This window comes from Oryctolagus cuniculus, chromosome 13, assembly GCF_051225735.1.
Source record: "Oryctolagus cuniculus isolate XC-2025 breed Fujian yellow rabbit chromosome 13, ASM5122573v1, whole genome shotgun sequence".
Lineage (NCBI taxonomy): Eukaryota > Metazoa > Chordata > Mammalia > Lagomorpha > Leporidae > Oryctolagus > Oryctolagus cuniculus.
In genome coordinates, this window is record NC_142879.1 from 53877974 (window position 1) to 53884848 (window position 6875).

The window sequence follows — 6875 nt, forward strand, 5'->3', positions numbered from 1 at the left end:
AGTCCCCACCCCCGATTCATATCTGTTCAGTTGGGAAGCACCCCTACCCTCCAGTCCCTGGGCCCCCCACTTTCACTGCTGGGCCAAGGCAGGGCTGCTCTATTCTCCAGTGGCAAAGCAGAGTTGCTAGAGGGAACCTCCCAAGTGAGGAGCTCTGCAGAGGGCAAGCAAAGGCTGAGCCAAGAAACCAAAGTGGAGGAGCCCATCTCCCCGGAGCTGTTTATGTTACATAACTCAGATAAGCACAGCAGGCAGCGGCAGTCCCCTGGGGAGGGCCAGGACCGCGAGAGAGGCAGACAAGACAAGGGCGTCTCCTCCTCCTCCGGCTAGCCTGGGCAGACATGGCTTACTCAAACGATGATGATAATACTTCGCTGGCCACACCAGGGCAATTCAGCAAGGATATCCTGAATAAATGAGAGAGAGGGGAGTCACTCAAATCAGGTCTCCTTAGGGCCCTTTATTTTCTCCAGCTAAGGAAACAAATCCTAATCAGAGCACCTCAGAAACAAAACAGACATCAGAGTGGCTATTTTCACTCGCAAAGCAGGGAAATGAGGCATTTCCAGCCGACTTTCTCAGCTCCTGCAGGCTCGGTGAAATCAGACGGGAGTGAGGCGGCTGCTTCCTGGGGCGACAGAGTGGCAGCTGCCTCTCCAAGTCCTCAGCCCCAGCCCAGGCAGGGGGACCCCAGCCCTCATGCACGTGTCAGTCAGTTTACTTGGAATAAGAATATGTAAGTATGCATAATAAGTATGAAGAATAAAAAAAATAAAAAATTCTCGACTTGGTCAATGAGCACAGGCCACAGCCCCACCACGAATGAATGAATATCAGAGTCCTGAAATTGAGAGCAGGCGAGGACTTAATGGAAACCTTCTTTGTCATCAGTACCCTGTGGTCTCCGGGGACAGCTGCCCCTCTCCTACGCCAGGGGACACGAATAGAAATGAAAACAGAGAAGACAACCCTTAGCTCCAGCTGAGGGTAAAGGACTGCCAACAATTGCCCCACTAGTAGGCTATAGGGATGTTCGGGGAGAGGCTGTATTTAAAAAGGGATCTTCCATCCTAGCTGGCCCCGGGCGTGGGTGGAGTCAGAAGGTTTCCCTGCCTGTGTAGATCAGGTGCTGACTGGATCCATGAATTGCTGCAGGTCCCCAGCCCCTCTGAACCTACATGGCCCACGTGCAGGGACTGAGACCCTCTCCTGCTAGCAAGTAGATGCTTCAAATCATTGCTGGATGGAAGCTGTGCTCCCGAGTCATCCTCCCTGTGGGTTTGCTGCATGTGCACCGAGCCCGGGATGGCGGAGAAGGGTGGCCAGAGGTGAAGTTCACTGCTAAGGGCTCTGACTCCTTCTCACTCCATGGAAGTGTCCCCCAAAGACATTTCTCTCCTGGTTTTCTTGTTCTCAGGGGAGGGTAACTCTTCCCCACCCCCTAAGGATGTTTAGAAGTAATAGCTAACAGACACACACGCAAGCACCTGGCAAATAAAGTTTAGGATGGAGCGCTGAGTGATGCCCTCCCTCACACTGCCCTACCTAATGCATTACCTACGTGTGCCCCTTCAGAGTGCTTTGCTGACAGACTGCCCTGCAGGCTGTAGGGCTGGTCTGTACAGAAGAGGTCTCCGGCTGCTCCTGAGAAGTTTGCTTTGCAGGAACCACTGAAATCCTTACATGTCCAGACTCATGTTCTGGGCAGAAAACAACAGGTGATGAGCTGCGAGGCTGACAGGTTGCCAGGATCCACCCATGGGCACCCAGGGCTTGGCACCCCCTTCCCCAGGGGTAGACAACAGTGAACAAATCAACATGGCAGGGTCAAGTTCAAGGCTGCCTCAATGAAACTCTGGGGACTTCCTTCTTGAAAAACAACTGGGAACAGTGTGACAGCTGCTTAAGGATGCCAAAGAGAAATGTCCCTGGGGAAACGTCCCGGAGGACCACTCTGCTTGTGGGAGTCTGCGCTGAATGACACGAAAGAAAGAGAGCAGGAGTGGGGAGGGGGAGGGCAGGCCCAGGTAAATGCTAATTAGCCAGCAACCAGAAGCAAACTCCTGTCATCTCTGCAATAGGGATAACAATAGCAGCAATGACTGTTATTGCTGTCGTTGGAGTCTATTAAGCAATAGATTGCCCTGCAGCCTTGGCTCCTATCAGAACCTTTGCTGTGAAGAGTTTGCCCCTTGCCCTGCACACAGCCCCTCCCGTTGTTTCCCGTGGGGTCTCCATAAACAACACACAAGCAGCTGTCCTGGTTGCCAGACAAATATTTGCAACTACTTTAGAATCTGGTTCACTCTCTGAGTCCCATGGCAAATGGGCGGTGAGATGTGACAGTGAGAAAGCTGGAAGAAAACCCCTGCCTGCAGGTGCGATGCCCTGGAGGTGAGAACAGGAACTGTGGCCCGGAGCAGGCCAGGAGGATGCCTGTTCCAGAAGCCACTGGACTTAGACCCCCAAAGGCCTGGGTCGGACTCCCAGCTCCACCACTTCCTAGCAGTGTGAACCGGGGCCCCCAGTGATGTGGGTGAGGAGGTACTAATGTATTTTGCTCAGGCTCTTGTCAAGCACAAAGACAAACACACTAAGTGCTGACACAGATAAGGTGCACAAAGTGATAAAGTTTATTTAAAAGGTGAGAAAGCAAACACACACACACACACACACACACACGTGTGTGATCATAGGTTGTCCCACACAGAGAAACACCCATCATGAGTGGGCAGTGGGCCAGAATATTTTCCAGAAAGAAGGGGTTGGGGAAAGGGGACAGGGAGGGCTCCTGGCAGCCCCTCCAGCAGTGGTCTCCTGGGGAAGAGGGAGCCCCTCCCACTTGCTGGTCTCCTTTGTGAGGTCCGGCCGGTGCCTCTCCAGGTGTGAGGCCACCTGAGAATTAAACGGCACCTCCACAAGTTCCACGTGGAGCTCAAAGTCCAAATTTTCATGGCGTTGCCCGCTCAGGTTCCGGATGAAGCAGATGCAGCCCAGGAAAGGAGGTATTTTGATTGACAAGTAGAAAGTCAGAATTCTACATGGGGGCTTGTGGCTTCCAGCTCAGCAAGGCTAAACTAGCTTCCAGCCTATTGATCCACACGGGGAGCACCATAAATGTTAGCTACAACAGCAAACTCTGAACCAGAAAAGGCCTCCTCCCTCCAGGGGTGTGAAACCTCACAGCCAACTTGGCAGGTGGGCGTCCTCGGTGTCTCCTGTCTTGGCCACAGGAGCAGAGGGACAGTGCTAGCAGGTCAGCCTGCCCACTTTCCCCCGGAGAGCTACAACAGAGCCAGGAGTCCCATGCGTCTCCTTAACCCCGGGGCGCTGGTCACCAGGCTCTCAGGGCCCGCTCAGTGGCACACCAGCGGACAAGATTGGCTTCTGTTCCCTCCCGGGGCTAAGATGCTCCCTGGCTTGCCTGGGCCCCTGCCTCTCCCACAGCCCGAAGGAGCCACCCAGGGAACTGAAGGCTCAGAATGAGCGAGAACAGGGAAGCAGCAGGGACACCAGGGAGAGGGAGGCTCCTGGTGTTCTTTCTAGAAGGCTCTCGGGCTCCGGTGGCCCTGGGCGAGTCCCAGGCCTGCAGCCAGGCTGGCCACGGCGGGGCTGTCTCGACATGCTGCTGGGAAAGGCGAGGTTTTCTGTGTCAACTTTGCAATCCTTTCCCTTTCTTTGGGGATTCGCAGATGTTGCTTATTGCAATGTTTCCTCTCCGAGTGTCTTTGGCACTGCCACGGGAGGTCACACACCCTGGAACACGCCCGGGGGCCCAGTGTCCTATCGCAGAGCGCCGAGCGGCGGGCGGTGCTGGCTCCCCAGCTTGCCGTGGTTTGAGTTTCTCAGTGGCACTATTTTTGGCTGATTTTTTTTTTACCCTCGCCCTTTATCACAAGCCCGACGGGCAAATGACAGCGGAACTGCAAGCTTGAATGGACTTGTTTGACAGGCCAACTTTCATCCTGGACCCTGCTGCTGACTTTTAAAAAGGAACTCAGAGAGCAGGAGAGTCATTTCACACTAATTCCTTGCTGTAATTTGCTTCTGCGTTTTAAAATGTCATGTTTCAATCACCCTGGCTGCACAGGGGGGCGGAGGAGGGAGAAGATGGGACATGCGTGTGGCTGATGTGTTTCTTACAGATGCACACAGAGGCACCGCCCTGCTGTGCTCCGCAACACGGGGAACACGGATCAGCCCTGCAAGGGAATCTCCAGCAGCTACAAACAAGGCCGCTCAAAGGAATCCGTCATCAATTGGCAGCTTCGGCAGAAAGAGACAGCTGCTTGGAACAGTCAATGTTTCCATTGCTCAAGCATTTATTAGAATATAATAATGTCACCCCCGCAAGCATCATTGAGGAGTTGGGGTGCTTGTAGGCAAACCAAAAAACTCAGGAGGGTCTGAGACCCTGGGTGCAACTACCCGCCCTGGGGAACAGGTCGGGGAAATGCAGCTTGGAGAAGGGGCAGTGCACAGGTACCGGCTGGAAGAGAAAACACAGCCCCGGTGCACAAGAGAGCTTTTGGGGCGGTGCTCGAAGAAGCCTCTAAGGAAAGGCTGGAGGCTGATGGCCGGACCCAGTTTGGCAGCAGCGAGGGATTATTTTTCCTGATTTATAAGTCTGCCCTGGAAGGCCCTAATCCTGTCTTTCACCACCCAGCAGCATACTGACTGTCGTTGCCCCGCCGCCTGACATTTAATTACCCTCCCTAGGGACAGCCACTACTGTTTCATGGGCTTTCGTCTTGCTCCTTACCTAGACTGTAAATTCCTTGAGGTCAGGAACCGCTCTCCAGCCCCAGGCTCCTTCCCAGGAGTCTGCACCGCGTGATGCTGGGTTCAGGCCCACAGCGTCTCAGAGATCTTCACACACTGCTTGCAGAGCCTCAGAAACGCTGACGAGGCTGCACAAGGGTCAGGCAGGGTGTTTCTGGAGAAGCAGCTCCAAGTTCATCGGTGGGACATCGGCACTTTCTGCCCCCCCCCCCAGGTGCCGGATGCTCCCTTGGAGCAGAACTGAGTGCTCGAGGGCCTCTGTGCCTTTGCACGCACTGTCCCCTCTGCCTGGCTGTTCTCGCCTCATTCTTCCATCTGGGGACTCATCCAGGGCAACTTTTCCCTCCCCGCGGAGCTGCCAGCATCCCTGGGGCAAAGTTGGCAATGCCTGGCTCTGTGGATCCCGAGTACTTCCTGGAGGCTGTGACAGGGGAGACAGGGCCGGCCAGCCACATTGTCACCAGGTGGATGTTGACTGGCTGGCAGGTCTGTCTCTCCTGGCAGGCTCCTTGGTCCCCAGTAGTGCCTGGCACGCAGTTCTGCCGAATGAACGTGCTTCCTACATTTGGTAGACATGGGGAAGGTGGTACCAGGGCTCAGTGTGTAACTTGAAGACTGAACAAAAAGGGACCCTCCTGTGGGGCCAGATGAAAGCCCCAAGGCAAAGCCAGGCCCCAGGGCCTCCTGCTAAGCCAGAGCGCGGGGGTCAGCCCCAGACAGGATGTTTGAGTAAGTGGAGCTTGCTGTCGGAAGCCCAGCCACATTTCAAGACCTTGCTATAGGAGGCTTCCTCTGTTTCCAGCTTCAAATCCTCCTGCAGCCCTCTTCCTGAACCTTGGGTGACCCTGCCCGATGGGACCATTGTTAAGTGCAGAGATGGATGAGGGGTGCTGTGCGTCAGGGGGTCAGGCCTGGGGGAGATGGCACTGCAGGGGAGGGGTGGGAGGCAGGAGAAAGGTGCAGATCCCAGTCTAGCCCTGTGTGATGCAAAGGGCCTCAGTTTCCCCCACCCATTACATGGTTGTGGCTCCCTTGTTGAGTTGTTCAGAAAATCAAACAAATGAGCTCTGCCAAGCACATGGAGGGGGCCTGGCACAAAGCAATGGACGGCCGAGAGTCAGCTCGTGGCATTAGGTGGAGTTGTCTGACCTGGGACAAGTCACCTCCACTCTCGCTCACGTCCTCCAGTCTCTGAAATGAAGCCAATAATGCCCACCTTGCTGGCTGTTGTGGGAATCCAGATCGTGGAAGCGAGTGTGCTTTGTAAGCTCTGAGGTGCTTTCCCCAGGCATCTGTGACGTGGCCTGAGAAAGGTACTGGCATAGGTAGACATCTTGGAGACCCTGCCATGCAAGAGCTGCCCCTTCAAGGGCTCAGTGACTTGTAATTCCTATAAAGGGATGCTTTATGGACCCAAGCAGAGTGCGACTCACCATTGAGGGTGTGACTTTTATGTGTCAGGTTGGTGGGGCCACGGTGCCTAGAGATACGGGCAAACATTGTTTGGGATGCTTCTCTGATGGCATTTTTAGATGAGATTTGCTTTTACCTCCATGGACTGCAGGCAAAGCGGATTGCCCTCCATGACGTGAGTGGGCCTCGTCCAATCAGTTGAAGGCTGAGTGGACCAAAGACTGACCTCTCCCCGAGAGGAGAGAGTTCTGCCATCAGACAGGCTCCTGGCTTGAGCTGCAGCGTCAGCTCTGGCTCTCCATCCTGCTGGCCTGTCCTGCAGACTTGGGACTTGCCAACCAAATCATGTGTCAGTTCCTTAAAATAAATCAGTCCGTCTTGGGTGGGTCCCGTGATACAGCAGGTTAAGTTACCACTTGGGACATCCTCAGTCCGTATTGGAGTGTCTGTCTAGCCTACTTGTTGCTTTTGATCCAGCTTCCTGCTAATGTGCATGGGAGGCAGCCGATGATAGTCCCAGTATGTGGGCCCCCGCCCTCTACGTAGGAGACCCGGGCAGAGCTCCTGGCTCCTGGCTTCCACCTGGCCCAGCCTTGGCTGTTGCTATCATCTGGGGAGTGAACCAGCAGATGGAAGATCTCTCTTTGTCTTCTCTCTGTGTGTGCCACTGTGCCTTTCAA

General features: G+C 54.7%; 1 long non-coding RNA gene across 1 annotated transcript in view; it reads right to left on the reverse strand.

Moving 5' to 3' along the window:
- The window catches only part of LOC149122598 (uncharacterized), a 28624-nt gene extending 23468 nt beyond the window's left edge, over positions 1-5156 (reverse strand). Inside the window, exon 1 of the long non-coding RNA XR_016219712.1 lies at positions 4763-5156. This is a non-coding gene — a long non-coding RNA (uncharacterized LOC149122598). The remainder of the gene's footprint in view (positions 1-4762) is intronic.
- Between the last annotated feature and the right edge of the window lie 1719 nt (positions 5157-6875).